Raw genomic sequence first — 17,929 nt, 5'->3', positions numbered from 1 at the left:
AGAAGTTGGAATTCAAAGTATTGGTAATGAATATTGAGAATTTTTATTGCATATAACTGGGAAATAAGAAATACAGGGAATGGGGTATAGAAATTTATCTTGCCCTACAAGAAAAGAGAGAAGATGAGGATAAGGGAAGGGTGAGGTGTGATAGAAGGGAGGGTACAATGAGGGAAGGAACAATCAGAATGCAAGGTATTAGGAAGCAGGGGGAGGGGAGTGATGGGGAGAAAAATTGGACATGTTACAAAGTGATGTAATAGCACTTAGTATTAAAACAACTGACAATTAATTACTGAGAATAAATCAAAGACATCTTTAGTTCGAGGGAAAGAATTTTAGTCTAAATTTCCTAGAGGAAGGTAACCTTGGGTAAAATTTGGCATTGATGGAAAAGTTAAGGTTTTAATGGTAAATTTTATTTTATGATTTCTATTTAATCAGGAACTAGAACATGTATAGAAAGGCATGTAAGCCACTTAAGACTTGCCTCAAAAGATGTTTCTTAGCCAAAGTGAAATTATAGTCATATTTGAAACCTGGTTATTGGAACTTGCTATTTTAAGATGCTATAGGACTATTAAGTGACTGTTCTTCTGAGTCTAACTCCAGGTATGGAAAGCAAGAAAGGTGTTCTGAGCCTCCAATCCATGATGCCAGTAAGCCTGTGAGATGTTGGTATGAACTGCAAAAGGTGATCTCATGGGAAGGGTGGGAGAGTGGTTGTTCAGCCTGGACTGAGGTAGGATTCTCCTGACTCAATTTCTCCATTGACACATGGCAGACTTTAAGCCTGACTGAATGCAAGTTGACAATCTACTGCCTGGAATTGACATGAAGTTGGGGAGATATTGGTTCCCTGCAATGTCCCTCCTCTTAGTGGCATTTTCCTACAGTCAAAAGGTTTGTAAGTTTAATACCAGATCTATTAAATTATAGATTGTTGGTAGGGGAACATCCGAGATTAAGTCTAAAATTAAGCTATTAGTCTTAGGGCTTTAGACCAACAACAATAAGTTAGGGTCCTTTAATTCTTAGTAATACTGTGGAGACAATTAGGTCAAGGGCTTGTAAAGTTAGTATACATAAATGTTATTTGTGTCTCAGTTGGTTAATGTCTAAAAAAAAAATTCTTTTGTGGTCTATATTGTAACTGTTTTAAAAAGAAGTATCAACTGACCAAAAGTTGTAATTGTTTTATGCAATATGAACTGTGTTAAAAATGAAAAAGAAAAAAAGAAAAAGAAAAAAAAGAAAATACAAAACAACCCAGTCACCTAAGAATAGGAATATACATTTTTCCATATTAAGCTTCATTTTATTACATTCAATTCAACAGTCTAGCCTTTCAAGATCCTTTTCTCATCCTCAGCCTGAGTGGTAATCTGAGGGTACAGAAAGGAAAACTCCGTATCTAAAAAGCTTATCTTTAAAACTGTGGTTGCAATATGGGTTGACAACTAAAAAGAAAAGCTGAAAGTTCAACTAATCTCTACTTTCCAAATGATCTATGCAAACTAAGAACTTGGACAGACTTGCCATAGTAGGTGGAACTGTTGATTTTAAAACATTCTTCAGGGTGGTCCTATTGATTCCTGGCCTCCATGATACTCTGCACCTGTTGTCATAGCATTTTGAGGGCTGCATATAGAACACATTAGCATTATTCAAAAAGAATTCAGTGTTGATTCTTTGGTTTCCTGTGTCTGTTGAATTGTTTATATCCCAGGGCCAACCTCAACACAGAAAAGGCTAGGATGAGATCCTCTGCCTGACAGGAAGATGAAGGGTTATATGTAAGTATGGACTATTAAGGTCAGAATGTCCAACCATAATGACAACCTTCCCACTGCCATGATTACCATGGTTGAGTGTATGATGGTTTGGTAAACTCCCTAGCCTCACATTTAGTCTTCTCAACTGTAAAATGAAGGATTTGGTCTAAATGACCTCAAAGGTCCTTCTATCTCTAAATCTATGTTCTTATGACAGTAACCTTAAGGGCCTCCAACATGCTTTCTCAGCTTTCTTTTCAGTCTGAGCTCCCCTACCCCTGATAGGTAAGATTTCTGCTTTATCTTCCCAGGGTTCACATCTCCATATTACTCCTCTCAGCCATAGACTCTACTGCTGGCTCCCCTCACTGAGGGGGCCCCTTGCTGGAACCAAACTTCTATACAATTCCCTGCAGTTTCCTCCCCATTCCCCTGTTTGGGCGCCACTTTCTCTCACACTCTAGCATCTTTTGTCATCTTCTTCCATTATAATGAGCTCCTTGAAGGTGGTGACTATCTTGCTTGATTATACATAGTGCCTGGAACTTAGTGTCTGATAAACATTTATCTGTCTCTCACATTATTCCCCTTCATGAACTCTACATGAAGTATAGGGATCATCTAAATATCTCCTTTGCCCCTATAACATTCTATCTTATATCATACTTATTGGTGCCCATCTCAGATTCCTGCTATTAGGTTGTAAATTTCTTAAGGACAAGGTCTGTCATTTTTCAGCTTTGTATCCCTTGTATTGAGCACAGGGCTCATTGTATTCATTGGTGGCACTTCAAAAATGGTTGTTAAATTTAACTGACTTTAGAATTATCCTAAGAAAGATACTAAAACAGTATAAACCTTTAGCCACTAGTAGGCACATACCAAGGAGGTCAAATAGAGAAAGAAAGTTTCAAATATACTAAAAGTATTCATAGCATCATTCTTTATAATAACAAGAACTTAAAATAGAGTGGATTCCCATAAATTGTGTAATGGTTTAACAAATTGTAGTACATGAATGTAATGGTGTATTATTGTGTCATAAGAGACAAATATGAATTCAAAGAAACATAGGAAGATTTATATGAACAGATGCAAAATGAAGTAAGTAGCACCAAGAAAGCAATATACTTAATGACTACAGTGTAAATGGGAAAAAACAGATAATTGTTTAAAAAACTGAACGCTGAGTAATTATAATGAAACAACTCATCCTGAGGAAGAGACAAAGGTACCCTCCTCCCTTCTTTATATAGGTGAGGGACTCGGGGGCAGTTTGGTGGTGCAGTGGATAGAGTACCCGTGCAGGAGTCAGAAGGACCTGAGCTCAAATCTCACCTCAGACACTTGACACTCACTAGCTGTGTGACCTTGGGCAAGCTACTTAACCCCAATTGCCTCATCCTGGGCCATCTCCAGTCATCCTGGTGAATATCTGGTCCCTGGATTCAGATGGCTCTGGAGGAGAAGTGAGGCTGGTGACCTGCACAGCCCTCCCTCACTCAAAACAAAGTCAAGTGCAAGTCATGTCATTATTTCTCTGATGCCATGGCCTTCTTCGGCAACGATGGACAAACACACACAGGTGAGGGGCTGTGGGTTACTGACCGCTGTTTTCAGTCAGATCTAGTTGATATACTAGTTGGTTTTGCTGAACTGTTTTTTTTTTTCCTCTTTTGTGTAATGTTGGATGACTCTCTAGATAGGAGATGAAGAAGAGATATATTTAGAAGTAAAGGAGATATAAGGATAAAGGAGATAGATAAATGTGTTTAAACAAATAGAATAAACTAAATTTATATTCTCCAATGCCCATCATCACCTCTCCCCCTTCTTGGTAGATGAGGGTAAGTTAGTAGCATTTTTCATATTTCTGAGTTTTTTATCCTTATAACTATCCTATAAGGAAGATACTGCATAGATTCTCATCAACAATTTTTGAGGAAGAAGTTCATAAAGATCAGTTCACATAGCTAGTAAGTGGGAAAATCTAGACTTGAACCTAGGACTCTTGACTCTTAGTCCAGTTCTCCTTCTTCTATACCTCTGATGTCAAACACAAACAAAAAAATAGATCAGTGGAGATATATGTTGACTTACAAAACCACAAATTAACATTATCTATGTTATACTGTATTTTTATTATTTTTTAAACATTTCCCAATTACATGCTAATCTGGTACCACCAACTCTAAGGAGTCATTTAATGTTCAAATTAAATTTTATCATAGGTCACTGAATCCAAAATGGTCCGAAATGTATCTAGTGCCTACCAGCACACACACACCGGTGGGGTCCCAGAGAAAGGCACTAACTTCTCTCCATGACACAAAAGACAGGATACTTCTGCCCTGACATGATCTTATGTTGCATTAAGAGATAAAGTCCACAGAATAAGGGAGCTAGAAGCTCCATGTACTCTGTTCCGGTGAGTCCACTTCTATAATATTATGCTCAAGGATTGTAATGCAAAAAAGAATATCCTCTTATTGGAAATATTGTAGAAGGAATTCCTACTCATTAATAGATTAGAACAGATACTACTATGGTTCTCTTCCAACTCAGACTTTGGCATTTGAGGATTGAGTGGCATCTCCCTCTGCTTCCGGGTAGCACACAGAGAACTCAAGAAACCATCAATGAAAGGTTCAGTCAGTGGGCCCTGAAAGGAGGGAGTGCTTTGATACACCAAGGGCTAGGACAGGTTATTCTTCAAATACATGCTCAGAGGAGTAAACACAAAGTTTACTAAGAGAGCTTCAGGGGGTAAATCTGCACTCCTGTGCTAGTTATCAGCTTATATTTATCAATATAGGAGTTTGGGTAGGGGGTAACATGGTACGGTGGAAAGAAAACTGACTCTGGAGTCAGAGGATATGGGTCCAAATTCCATCTCTGTTATTTACTACTTGTATGACCATAGGCAAATCACTTAACATTCCTGGGTCTGTTTTCTCCTCTGTAAAATGAAGGTATTAGACTAGAGGGCCTCTGAGGTCCCTACCAATTTTTCATTTATGGTCCTACGACCCTGTGAGATTTATCTCCTTCCTAAATAAATAAATAAAATCCATATGAGCAGGGGTTGTATCTTAGAGTTTATCTCCCCAATGCAGAATGTTAATAGCTTACAGGAGAGAACTGTAATCCATAATTATGTTAATTCTTAACAGATTAGGAAAATCTCAAAAATTTCCCTAATGACACATGCATATTACATGAACTATTTTTAACCTTCCCCAATGTGTGTGTATATGTTTATACACATTTTTTCCCAAGGTCACTGACTTTATTGTTTTTTTAAAAAACTTTTTACCACAGCAGTGAATGTCATTCTATCAAAAGATTATCCAAAAGGCATAAAACAAATTAGAAGTGGGAGTCTAGAGATCCTCCCAGGAAAGCTAATAACCATCACCCCTAGAATTTAAGGGACAGAAAGGATATGAGGCATTCTGAGAGAATAGGGATGCTGAAATGAGCAAACATAACGATAAAAGACAATTCTCAGAGTAGAGAAGAAAGCACAAGGGGTAAAGAGGAATATGGAAGGGGAGAGACAGGATTTCCTCCTTGAGAGTGCTAACTCTGAAGACCTATCACGAAGGCATCACACCATTCTCGAAGGCAGCAAAGGCAATCTGCTTGGCATTATCCCACTGGCTATCTTTGAGCTGTTTCTGGAAGAGGTCTTTATCTTTTTTCAGCACCAGGAACTAGCTAGCCAAGGCCACAAAAATTCACTGTGGCTTTGGCTCTGCCTCAGCAAAGGCCACTCTCCTGCCAAATGGCTGCTCCCACTATTATTTCAATTTAGTATTTCTCAATTATATCTTTAATATGCACAACCTCCTGGGGGTAAAGTTTATCTACCATGTTAAGAACAACTTCCTTTTATTGAATTGTATAAAGTAGGTTCTTTTAAGCTTTAAAAGATATAACCTAACTCTGAAGCACTACTACTTTTTTCAACTGATCCTCCTTTAGCAGAAATTCTAGTTCCCTGATCATCCTAGTTACCCTTCTCTGAAAATGTCCTTTACTCCGCCACATAAAACTGAACACAATGCCCTGGATATGGTCTAGCCTTGACAGAGAAGAACAAGACAACCACTAGACCTCTCAAGGCAGTCTAGGATCTGGGTTGTCGTAACTTCCTGCTAACTTATATGGAACCTGTAATTCACTAAATCCCCCCAAACCACTTTCACATAAACTATTGTGCAGCCACACATCCCCCATTCTGCCTAGTTAATTTTTTGAGCCCAAGTGTCAGATGTTAACATTATCCCAATTAAATTTCATATTATTAGAGTCGGGTCACCTTTCTAGCCTGAATAGAGACTATTATCTAGTATGTTAGCTATCCCTCCGAGCTTTATGTAATTTGCACCTTTGCTATCCATGGCATTTATGCCTTCATCCAATATTGTTGATTAAAGTGCTGACCAGCACCAGCAAGGACAGATCTCTGGAATACTCTACTGGAAACCTTCCAAGGTTACATGCAAATCCACAAGACTTAGCTTGAAATTCATAGGAACAATGTTGTTGTTCAGACATCTTTCAGCCATGTCCAACTCTTCAAGACCCCATTTGGTTTTTTGTTTATTTTGTCACTGTTGTTTTGGGTGGTTGGTTTTTGCTTTTTGTTTTTTTCTTTTGAAAAGATACTGGAGTGTTTTACTATTTTCTTCTCCAGCTCATTTTACAGATGATAAACTAAGACAAACAGGGTTAAGTTACTTTCCCAGGGTCAAAAAGCTAGTAAGTGTCTAAGGCCAGACTTGAACTCACAAGGATGAGTCTTCTGACTTCAGGGTCAGCACACTATCCACTGCACCACCTAGATGCCCCAAAAGAACAGTAACTTGGTAGTAAGAGTTTATATTTTTATAATTCTGAAAGGTTTACAGTGTACTTTTATACACATTATATTTAATCTGAGGCAGGTCAAATAATATTGTCCTAATTTTACAGCTAAGGAAACTGTAAACAGTTCACTTTTCTGAGCCCCAAAGTTTTAGAAGGTGCTTTTCATATATTACCTCATGGTATTCTAGGATCACAGAAGTAGCATTGGAAAGGACCCTAGAAGTCATCTAGTGAAACCTTTCCATTTCACAGGTAAGAAATTGAGGCCCAAATGGGTTAAATTCTTTGCTCAAGGTCACAGAGGCAGTAAATAGCCAAAGAAGACCATGCTGCCAGAGAAATGATGACATGACTTGCACTTGACTTTGTTTTGAGTAAGGGAGGTTGTGCAGATCACCAGCCTCACTTCTCCTCCAGAGTCATCTGAATCCAGTGACCAGATATTCATCAGGATGAGTGGAGATGACCCAAGATGCACTGGGAGACCTTGGACTCTTTAGGCCAAGGTCTTTGCCGGTACTCACTTAGGGTGAGGCAATGCCCATCCATTGAATAAGCCTGTTTAAGAAGTAGCCAGGGCATGGTCCCTTTAATGAGGCAAAGAAAGACATTAGGCCGGGAGGCAAACAGCAACAGTTACTGTTGATAATCACTCTAAAACTAGGAGGGTACAAAAGAGCTCTTAGGCAAGGGCCCATTGGCATCCCAGCTTCAGAGTGCAGTAGGCTTAAGGTTTTGGGAAAGGACAGGACAGGACAGGACAGGAGAAGAGAAGAGAAAAAAAGGAAAGGAAAGAGGAAAAGAAAGAGGAAAGGAAAGAGGAAAGGAAAGGAAAGGAAAGGAAAGGAAAGGAAAGGAAAGGAAAGGAAAGGAAAGGAAAGGAAAGGAAAGGAAAGGAAAGGAAAGGAAAGGAAAGGAAAGGAAAGGAAAGGAAAGGAAAGGAAAGGAAAGGAAAGGAAAGGAAAGGAAAGGAAAGGAAAGGAAAGGAAAGGAAAGGAAAGGAAAGGAAAGGAAAGGAGCCAGTAAAACCCAAGTCAACTGGGCATCTTTTGGCCATCCAAATTTACCTTCCTTTGGAGAGGAGAAGGAAGGAAAGGGAAATGCAAATCCCAACTTTATTTTCTCTCAGTCAAGAATTCTTTTTAGAGCGCTGTGTTGTCCTCATCGCTCCTGGCCTCTTCAGGTTAATTTCTTTTTTCTATTCACACAGCATAAATCTGGTCCAGTATTTGTAGCTGGCCAACTGACCTAAATAATTATCCTCAGCCCCATTGTGAATGCTGAGTCCTACTAAGTAAAACTAGTACAAGCATGCTGACATTTCCTAAAGTACATCCATGGGGAATTAGATGAAGCAACCTACTTTTCACTGATGACCATTTGTAGAGTTTCTCATTTTTTCCAGGCTGCTAAGTCCCAATTTGCCAAGCTTCAGATTGAGATGCAAGAATTCTCTTAAATTTGGCATTTTCTGAGGGGCTAGGTGATTTTTTGCTCTGATATTTCAAGGATAAATGGTTTCATTCATATACATGCTCCCACCAGCATATATCACAACTTCATAAAAACATCACAGAGATGGAACACTATTGTGCTGAAAGAAATCACGAAGGAGGTGGTTTCAGAAAAATCTGGGAAGATTTAGATGAACTGATAAGAGAAAAGCAAGTAGAATCAAGAGAATAATTAATTTACACAGAAACAGCAATATTACAACTGTGAAAGACTTAATAACTCTGATCAACACAATGATGCACCAGTGTTCCAAAGAACTCATAATGAAACATGCTATCTACCTCCAGAGAGAGAACTAGTGGACTCTGAGTACATATTGAAACATATTTTTTCTATTTCTTTCTTTTAACATGGCTAATGTAGAAATTTTTTGGCATGACTTCATATTTGTATTTTTTTACCTTCTCAGTGGGTAGAAAAGGGAGTAAATCTGGAACTGAAAACAAATAAAATTGAATGGAAAAGAAATCACAGAATTTGAGAATTTAAAAGGACCATCTCATTCAATATATTTATAGAAGGAATCCCTACTGTAAGACATCAAATTGCCTCCCAGTCTCTGCTTGCAGACAGAATCACAGAAATTAAGAGCTTTGAGGCACATCAGGGGCAATCAAATCCAATCTACCCACAAAAGGACTCTCCACTATATCATATCTGGCAAGGGGTCATCCAGCCTCTGCATGAAGACCTCCAAGGAGGGGAATCCCACCATGCTTCAAAGTGTCCCATTTAACTTTTGGATTGCTCTAATTAGGATATTTTTCTCGACATCAAGCTTAAATTTGTCTCTTTGAAATTTCCACCCCTATTCCTAGTTCTGCTCACTGGGACTAAATAGAACAAATGTAATCAATCTCTCTTCCACATAATAGCTCCTACAAATATTGCATTTTATGATGTCTCTCTTCCCCTCCCTACATCTTCTCTTGTCCAGATTAAACTTTCTTAGGTCCTTTAATTGATCTTAGAAGACTGAATCAAGGTCCTTCACCATCCTGATTGACTTCCTCTCGACATTTATTAATGTTTTTCTCAAACCACAGACTCAGAACTGAAGATAATAATATGGATGAGGTCTAATAAGGGCAGAGTAGAGTGGGGCTTTCATCTCTATATTCCTGGAAGCTATCCCTCTCTTAACACAGTCCAAGACTGCATTAACTTTTTTGACTGCCATGTCACACTGCTTTGTAGTCTACTAAAAGCATCATCTCTTTTTCAGAACTACTATCTAACATGCCTCCCACATCTTGCATGGTGAGGTTGAGTTTTTTGGTACCCAATAATAAACTTTAAATTTATCCCTATTGAACTTCATGTTGAAACTGACTCTCATTCACCATCTTATCCTTTCTAGCTTTGTGTTATATGCAAATCTGATGAGCATGCCATCTATGCCTCTATTCAAGTCATCAATGTTAAACAGAATAGGTCGAGAAAAGATCCGTGAGGGAGCCCATTGGAAACTCCCCACCAAGCTGGCCCTGCACTATTGTTGACTACTCTTTGAGTCTAGCCATCCAGACAGTTCTTAATCTACTTAATTATATTACCATCTAATTCACTTCTCTCCATCTTCTCCATAAATTACTTTGACCAAGGCTCTGCTAGAATCTATATCCAAAGCATTTCCCCATCTACTAGTTTAGTAAAACTGAAAAAAAGGAAATGAGGTTAATTTGCATGACCTATTCTTGATGAAGGCATTCTGGCTTTTCATAAATACCTCTTTTCTATCTAGATATTCACAACTATCTCTTTAAAAATCTGCTCTAGATTTGTCCTGGGAATAGAACCCAAGGTCACTGGTCTAATGTTTGTAGCCTCTTGTTCTCTTCTCTTTTTAAAAACTTGAGACATTTGCCTTTCTGCTATCCTTTGATACCTCTTCCATTTCCCAAAATATTTCAAATATTATTGACAGTGGCTCAGCAATCACACTTGCTAATTCTTTCATTATCCAAGAATGCAGTTAATAATAACATAGTTCTATAAAATCTGCAGAGTGCTTTACAAATATTATCTCATTTTTATCCTCTCTACAACACCAAGAAGTAGGTGTTATTATAATGCAATTAAATGACTTGCCCAGGGTCATACATCTCGTAACTCTCTGAAACATAGTACTGTGTTTATAGCAGAAGAAAGAAAAGAGCCATTACTTTTAAAAAACAATATTAGAGACAAATTGGAGGAAAACATAAACCTACCTCTTAACTTTAAATGTGAATGGATTAAACAATTCAATAAAACTAAACAAGAGTGACAAAACAGATAAGAAAACAAAATCCCACAACTTGTTGCTTATGAGAAACAAATTTGAAAGAAAAAAAAAGATAGACACAGACTAAAACTGAGGGGATAGAAAAAAGTTTTCTCTGCATAAAGTGAATCTGACTTTTGTAAGAGTTGCAATCAAGATATTTGAGAAAGAAAAAACAAATATACAAAAAACAAAATGATAACACAAGTAAACTACATTATGCTGAAAGGAACCACAGATTACAAATCAATATTAGTACTAAACGTATATGCTCAAAATGCCTCAGCGTCTAAATTCATAAGGAAACATTTAATGAACAACAAGAATACATACATAGTAACACAACAGTAATAAGAGACTTTAGTGTCTCTTTTTCAGTTTTAGAGACACTGAATAAAAAGGGAAAATATGGAACTGAAAAAATTGATGGAGAAACTAGAGGTAACAGACTTTATGGTATCTTCTAAATGGGACTAGAAAAGAGTATATGTGTTTCCCAGAGCTATATGGAACTTTTATAAAAATTGATCATATATCAGGGCACAGAGACATTATGAACAAATGTAAAAAGGCAGAAGTAGTAAATACATCCTTTATGGGCCATTATGCAATTTTTAAAAAGTTATTTATGAAGGAACTATAAAACAAAAGATACAAACCCAAATAGAGACTTAACAAGGAAATTCCAAATAACAAGTGGGTCAAAGAACAAATCACAGAAACAATTAATTATGTCAAAGAAAATTATAATAATGAAACAACATATACAATAATGAAACAAATAGGACAGAGCAAAGCTTTTCACCTTAGTAGGGCCTATCAGAGCTTGTGCTCCAGTGATAAAGCCTCAAAGAGTCCAGGGTCTTCCCTATGCCACAGTGATGTATCAGAGGACATCAGTAAGATTTTTTAATATGTGCAATTTAATTTGATACCTCTGATACCTCTTAACTGTATAATCTTGTATAAAATCACTTTACCTCCCTAAGCCTAGGTTTCCTCAACTGTTATAAGAAAAAAAATTCAATAAACTTGATGCTTCATTATTACCATTAATCTTGTACTTTAAACCTGAGGTACTACATATGGATCATAATTATTAAAACTGAATACATTGGTAAATTAACATATTACTAGTGGAACTGTGAACTAGTACAACCATTCTGGAAAGTAATTTAGAATTTTGCAAGTAATGTAATTACAATGCCCATTCCCTTTGAGCCAGATTTCACCACTGGTCATATAGCCTTCCAAGAGGTCATTGACAAAAAAATAAAAAAAAAACAACTGTAAATATCAAAATATTTATAGCATCCTTCTTTGTTGTAATCAAAGAACTGGAAAAATGTAGATGTCCATCTATTGCGAAAGAGGCTAAATAAGTGAACATGAATTGCAAGTACATGAATGCAACTGAATTTGACTGTGTGGTAAGAAATGAATATGATAAATTCAGTGAAACAGAGAAAGACTTCCATGAACAACTGCAAAGTGAAATAAGCAGAGCCAGGAAAACATTACATACAAGAACTACAACAATATAAGCAGAAAGAAAAACAATCATAAAGCAATGGAAAACAAAAGCTGAAAAATGTAAAAGAACAAGTTTGGCCCCAAAGAAGAGATATGAGATAATATTTTCTCCTATCCCCCAATTCATTTACAGAGGTTCATGGGTATGGAACATGTCAGATTTTTACACTGGTTTTGCTGAATTTTTTGGTCCTTTATTCCTCTGCATTTTGCAGAAAGCAGAATTTTGGAGAAGAGTAGCTATGGATGAGAATGAGAATACCTGACTTGGAAAAGCTGCCAAAGAAATTATTCAGTACAATTCCCAGTCCCAACTGTCCCCATTTACATAGCCTTACTCCCCAATCTGAAATAACAATAATAAACTCCCATTTCTATAGTCCCTAAAAAACTTACCTGGAAATACTCTTGTGTGAGAAACAGTACAGATATTATAATCTCTAATTTACAGATGAAGAAACTGAGGTAAAGAGAAGTGATACAATTAATTCAAGGTCACACAGCTAGCATGTGGTAGAGAAAAGCACTTGAAACTCAATCTAACACCAAACTGTGATCTACCCCTGGTCTTGTTTAGCTTAAGACAAGCCTAGAAAAGATCCCCCTCCTCATCTTCCTCCTCGTGCTTTCAGGCATGGCCTGTAGCTGCAGGACTGAGGATCCAGGAAGCTGTAGAAACAGGCCAGGGAATGCACAAATTGTATATGTATTCTGATCAAACCATTCTAATGCACTTATCATGTCATGCTGTATATGCTATACTGATGCTCCAGATACTCATGCTTCATCTAAACTTTATCCTCAGTTGGGGAGATAAACAGTTGAGCTGAATTTAAGTAAGAAAATATAAAGGATAGGGGAAAGAGAGATGTCTCCCCTTCTCTGAGATGTGTCTTCTCTCCTCCCTATGCACCTGCCTTGTCCCACTTTTACTGCTTGATCTAGATCTCTGTCCTGGGCCTGCATTTGAGCACACCCATGCATTCTCACATACACCCCCATCTCCTTATGTCTATTGCCCCTTCTTCCCATAAGACTATTTGGCCTGGCCTCTCCTAGTAAGCTACACAATGAATGAAATAGGGACCAGTCAGATTTTCTGATCAAAGACCCTCTGAGGTGATGCATTAAGGATGATAAGGATGTATGAGGAAGCTGGCAATAAGAAGATTGTCATTGGCATGATGGAGAGATGGAAAGAGGAAGAGATGGGGAACTCCTACTATTAGGAAGTCAGATCCAGGATATGTATCTTATAATTGGTGAGGTTTGTTGTCTTTATTTTAACTATAACCTCAGCACAATGAATGCCTTGCATAAAACAGGTACTTAATAAGTGCTTATTGAATTCAAATGAGTCTGTACATGATCTCAAGGAAGTGTTCAACTTTGATTCATTTTTATGGGTTTTCAAGAATTAATAGAAAAGCAAAGAATCTGGATTGATTGTATAAAAATAATATTAATCACAATCACTTATTTGAACTACTTATCAATTGTGCTGAATTTCCAGACAGTCCAATAATGATCATATATATCCTTAAATACTTTATTATTTCAAAGATCTAAAATTTCATCTATACAAGCAATCCCTCTCCCCTGACTGATGCAGATTCCAGCCATTACAAGCCTGTGGAGAAGGTTTCAGGAGTTGTCATGGCAAAAAAACACCATTATGCCATGATGACCAGTCTTCTGGTCATGAGCCTCTCCAGATCAAGCTAGGTTGGTCCTTTGGATTCATTTGCACCCATACGCAATACCTTTTCTTCTTGGTAGAATGCACCAGAGCTTATGATCTGCTCTTATGAGAATTAAGAGGTTTCTTTTATGCCAGGTTGCAGTATCAGAAAAAAAATGACATTTTGGGAAGGAAACTGTATTTTTTTTTCTGTCTATAATTTCTTCCTCTTGATAGCTGACTACTATGGCCGGCATCAGGAGCCACTCAGGATTGATCAGAGCACAGCCATGTAAGCAGATATGAACAACTGTCAAAAAAGGAGATTGCTTAAACACTAATTTGCTTATTCTTAAACCATCAGAGGTTCAACCTGGGAAAGTTTGTTACAAACTATAACTTCTGTATTTCATCCTTTCAGTTTCTATAAATAAGCATAATTCTTTTTTTCCTAGTTAACAAAATTGCCCTAAGTATGGCATATTGGCTATAGTCTTCTCATGGTCTTAACTGAAGGATTGTTTTGAACCTTTCTATTCTTCTTGCATTTGTGAGATTCTTCATGTTGCATAGGTAATTAAGATCCTATTTTATATATTTAGTAATTTTTTCTCTAAGATTGGCTTTGTAATTTCTTAATCTTATAATACTCTTAATCATGCTGAACTAAAATTATTTATGTTCATCATATATGAAGTTTTAACATTATGTAACTGCCTTTTCCTTTAGTGTATGTGTTTACATTAAACTTTTTCACAAAAAAAGAAAAGAATGACATCATTAAAAATATCAAATAAATGTCTAATACCTCCAAAGCTGGATTAGATCACAACAGTAATTTCTGTTCACAGAAATTCAGTCACAGATGTTCAGCCTTAGTTTATTGCTCACATAGTTACCTGTACATAATAGAAGCAAAACTAAATGAAAAGTGATCAGATTTCAAGTTCAGAGGAAGTGAACTTACCTGTCATCTACATTGCTGTACATATTGCCAATTCACCAGATGCAGATTAAGGGCACATTTTTTTCAAAACAGCAAGTTCTAGAAAAGAAAAGGAAACAATTTCATTGACCCAATGTTGCACATGTTGGATTGTTCAGTTTTCAGCCACACATACGTTCTCTAACTTACAAACATCTTAGGTGCTCCAGTGAGTCTAGAATTTAAAACATGGAACAACTTATCCTACTGAAATAATGTTCTACATATCCTGTTCAATTTCTCAATGGACTCATGAGTCTATCCAACATACAAGATAGAGGAAATTAGTTTAACATGCCCATCCAATGCTTTTAAGTAAGGGAGTTGACTAGATAGATCTCTAAAGTCTCTTGCAGGTCTAATAGTCTATGATCTGATATCCTATAGTCTAAGATTTCTTCCAACTCTGACATTCTATGATCTTCCCAGAGCTGAGGAGAGCCCATGGGTTTGGGAGGATGGCTTATTAGGGAAGTCATCCAGGAAGCAGTATGACAAAAAGGAAAGAACATTTGACCTAGAATAGGGTAGCTTTGATTCAAATGTGAACTCTGATACTTACTATCTATGTAACCATAGTTAAGTTGCTTTCCTTCTCTGGACTTCAATGTCTCTCCATATGATGAAGGAATCATCATAGTTGTACTGCCTACATCATAGGACTTTTACAAATATTAAACGAGATAATCCATATAAAATCCTTTGGAAAACCTTGGCCAAATCACTTCACTCAGAGGTGAGACTTGAATCCAGAACTTTCTAATTTTGACGACGATTCTCTATTGTCTATATTATACTGCTTGTCTGTGTTATCAATAACTTACAAAATAATGCCATCATTCATTGCCATGAAAACTTCTTTCTTATATCAACACTGTCTTAGCCACACTGTGTATCTGCAAATCACATGATACCACGGTTTCATCAGAATCAAAATTTCAAGTCAATCAAAATACCAAATGACAAAAAAGACACCACAGGCATATCTGACCAGAAAAGAAAGTACGGTAGTCACACACAGTAAGAGGAAAGGATAGCAGAGAGATAAACCCAGGGTTACACTGGTCTCCATGATATATTAAGGATCTTGGGGACTTTTGTGGAAGGAAATGGACAAACATCCTGTGGGATGAGGGGTGGGTGGGTATGATCTGCACCAGAGGAACGAGAACCCATACCAGAGATTTGATGGATTCCTCAATGAATAATGGAATAGGAAAGCATTAAGTGCTTACTATGTGTGAAGTGCTTACTGTGCTAAGTGCTAGGGACACAAACAGAAAATTCAGTCAATTCCTGCTTCAAGAAGTTTGCATTCTAATAGAGGAAGACAACAAATAAAGCAGGGTTCATCTTTATGTTCAGTTCATGACAGGTGGATAGCCCAGGTAGAATTCAGGCAGTATAAGTGGTAGGGTGGACAGCAAGGCCCTCCATGAAGTGTAGTGGCAGGGAAGACAGCACCCTGTAAAAAGGATAATATACCCCCGATTAGACTAGAATGGAGTTTCAAATACTACAGGCAGAGAGAGGGAAAGGTTAGCATCTAGCGGACAAACAAGCATCCTATGGGTACTGGACAACGAGGGTTGGTTAGGAAAGGCAAAGTTATATGGTTCTGCTCAGTGGTAGCAGGTCTGTCTTCCTGTGACCCACTGTAGCAAGCTAGGGTAAAAGAAAGGAAGGCCCTGGGCTCCCTGTCCTTGAGGAGATAAGAGGTGAATGGTTCTGGTATATCACTTCATTAAATGTTTACACAACAAATTTCATCACAATTCTGTAAATTAGATAGTAGAATGATTATTATAGCCATTCTGTAGATAACAAACAGACTAAAAAACATCAATATCACTCCTTAGAGAAAATGAAATATTACGGAAAGAGCCCTGGACTTAAGTCAGTATACCTGGATTCAAGTCTCAACTCTGCCCTTTCATACTGGTCCTCAGGTAACTCATCTGTAAAGCGAGGGGGTCTCTCCTAGTCCTGGAATTTTATGGTCCTATGGTTAAGTGATTTGTCTATGGTCATATAATTTGAGTGCTCAAATACAGATTTTTTGATAAAATATAACATTCTTAGAAAACGCCACACCATTTCTCAATAGCCATATTGTTCACATTCTAATTAACAAAAGACATTGCAAAATGCACACCAGCTATCCAGATGCATAAGATTGGGTCCATGAGAACAGTAGGAACTTTGAGCAAATGAATTATTCCTGAAAATAGTGTGTGTTAATCAAAGCTTGCAAATTGAACAGAAATAACGTTGTTGAGGGAGAGAGATAAGGAAGAGGATGACCTCATTCATTCACTCAGCAAAACAGTAAGAAATACTCAAAGCTTAAATTGGACACAGTCCCTATCCTCATGGAGCTTACAGTCTAGCAAAGCGATAACACATAAACATATGCAGCAACTATAAAGGGGTTATAAAGCAGAATACACTAGGACAGGATCAGAAAAGTGATTACAAACTGCTGTTAGGAACAAGGAAGAAAACATTTCCAACTGGAGGAAACAAAGGAAAGTGTTGTGGAGAAGAGAGCATTTATCTTATAAATCTGATATTTGGGACATGAAGAGACTTTGGATATCATTCTAATCCATTTCTCCGACTTTACAGATGAGTAAATTGAGACTCAGAAAGGGTAAATGACTTGCCCTAGGTCACAAAGGCAAGAAATAGTAGAATAGGCATCTGAATGCAGGCTTTTTGCTCCAAACCAGTATTCTGTCTATTACACCACACTGTTAATTAAGCTGGCCCTTGGAAGATAAGGTAGGATTTCCACAGGCATTCAAAGTTTTGTTTATGGAGAGGAATAAAATAATCATTCTGAACTCTTCTCCCCATGGTTTCTCCTCTTTCGCTCACTGGCCTCTTTCCAGTGATTTCTAATCCAAGCAGTGATGCTATATGAGTTCAGCCCTGTGTCACGAATAAGGATGAGCCTTCTTTTTGACAGATGGGATCCCCCCCCCCCACCCTCTCCAATTTGTATACTGAACAAACATCTTTCTATGATGCCTAATCAAGGTTTGGAGGTAACCCTGGATTCCTGAAGACTGTGCCAATAGAATATGGCCTCTGGCACACCTTCCAACTGGAAATGCTTCAAGTATGTGGCTGGCAAGGGACTGTGAGTCTCTCCTCCTCAGGTCAGTCTGGCTAAGTACAGAGAAACTTATCACCAGAAGGTTTGCCACTAGGGGATAAATGTTTTTTGGCCACAGCAACTCCTGAAATCATATAATGAGACATGGAGAGGTTGGGATCTGAGTCAGTGAAGGGAA

At 37.5% G+C, this 17,929-nt stretch overlaps 1 protein-coding gene across 5 annotated transcripts in view; it reads right to left on the bottom strand.

The window, feature by feature from the left end:
- Positions 1-17,929, bottom strand: part of RALGPS1 (Ral GEF with PH domain and SH3 binding motif 1) — a 658,499-nt gene that overhangs the window by 599,395 nt on the left and 41,175 nt on the right. For all 5 annotated transcript variants that reach the window (XM_072631953.1, XM_072631952.1, XM_072631955.1 and 2 more), the window contains exon 2: positions 14,613-14,690. The gene's annotated coding sequence lies outside the window, so the exon portion shown is untranslated. The remainder of the gene's footprint in view (positions 1-14,612; positions 14,691-17,929) is intronic.

This window comes from Notamacropus eugenii, chromosome 1 (genome assembly GCF_028372415.1).
Source record: "Notamacropus eugenii isolate mMacEug1 chromosome 1, mMacEug1.pri_v2, whole genome shotgun sequence".
Classification (NCBI taxonomy): domain Eukaryota; kingdom Metazoa; phylum Chordata; class Mammalia; order Diprotodontia; family Macropodidae; genus Notamacropus; species Notamacropus eugenii.
The sequence above is the reverse complement of the archived record's forward strand: the minus strand, read 5'-3'. Positions and strand labels throughout refer to the sequence as shown.